Source organism: Poecilia reticulata, linkage group LG9, assembly GCF_000633615.1.
Source record: "Poecilia reticulata strain Guanapo linkage group LG9, Guppy_female_1.0+MT, whole genome shotgun sequence".
In the NCBI taxonomy this organism is placed as follows: domain Eukaryota; kingdom Metazoa; phylum Chordata; class Actinopteri; order Cyprinodontiformes; family Poeciliidae; genus Poecilia; species Poecilia reticulata.
Genome location: NC_024339.1, coordinates 635339 through 636376, shown reverse-complemented (window position 1 = coordinate 636376; position 1038 = coordinate 635339).

Below are 1038 nucleotides of genomic sequence, written 5' to 3'. Positions count from 1 at the left end.
CCTTGTTTGCGTATTATCTTTAAATTTAGAAATGTTTTGTAGATTAAAAAAATGAGTAAAAGCTTTACTCACTCGGAACCTTCTTTTAAACCCCTGTAAGGCGTGTCTGTTGAGAGCCAGGCTGCTTTTATGCACAGTTGATGGTCAAAGCTGTGAGAATAAAGCTGTGTCTATTTTACCAAGAAGAGCCTGTTGAAATGACTTTTTTCCCTGGGCTGGATAATTACATTCCATGCAGATGATAACGGGGGAATGTGAGCTCTCACTGCAGCTTTACTTCGTGCTTGCCTACATTGTTAAATAGTTTGCAAAATGGAAACTACTTTTTGCTGCAGTTCCTCAGTGGTGCTGTTTGCCTGTCCTTACTGACTGGCCTTAGGATCACCTGCTCCACCAGAATRATGTCTGAGGAGATAAGGTTGGTTGTTTATTACACAGGTTACCAGACTTAGCTTTATGTACTTACACTTTAATGACACATTGCATTTTTACTATCAGACATAGATTTTGTTTGCATAACTCARTATGTGATGAAACATCACAACTCTCTTTCAGCATTGAACTCACCAGTACAGAAACATCAACKGAGACAAGATGAGGGATAAAAGAGAATGGGTACCTGGCCCCATCGCTATAACAACATTTTACTGGATGATGAATTATCCCAGAAGTTATTATGGTAAAAAATAATATTGTTATTTTGAGACTCTCTGCAAGTAACATAATGGTAATGGCAAAATAATGCAAGACCACATTCTCAAAGATAAATAAACTTTAAATYATAATGATCATTTAACATTGATCATTATAAYGTTAAATGATCAACATTTAACATGTTGATGTTAAATCAACATGTTCCATTTTAAATGTCTTCCATTTAGAATGGAATACATTTTAAATATCCAGAATAARTAAACAAAATAACAGGATGAACAAATWAAATTAATTATGAAGTCTATGCAAACAAAATTATCCTTCAAAAAAGGTCTAGTTGAAACTAAAGCATCAGACTGCAGATATTTATCATCCAGTTTTTGG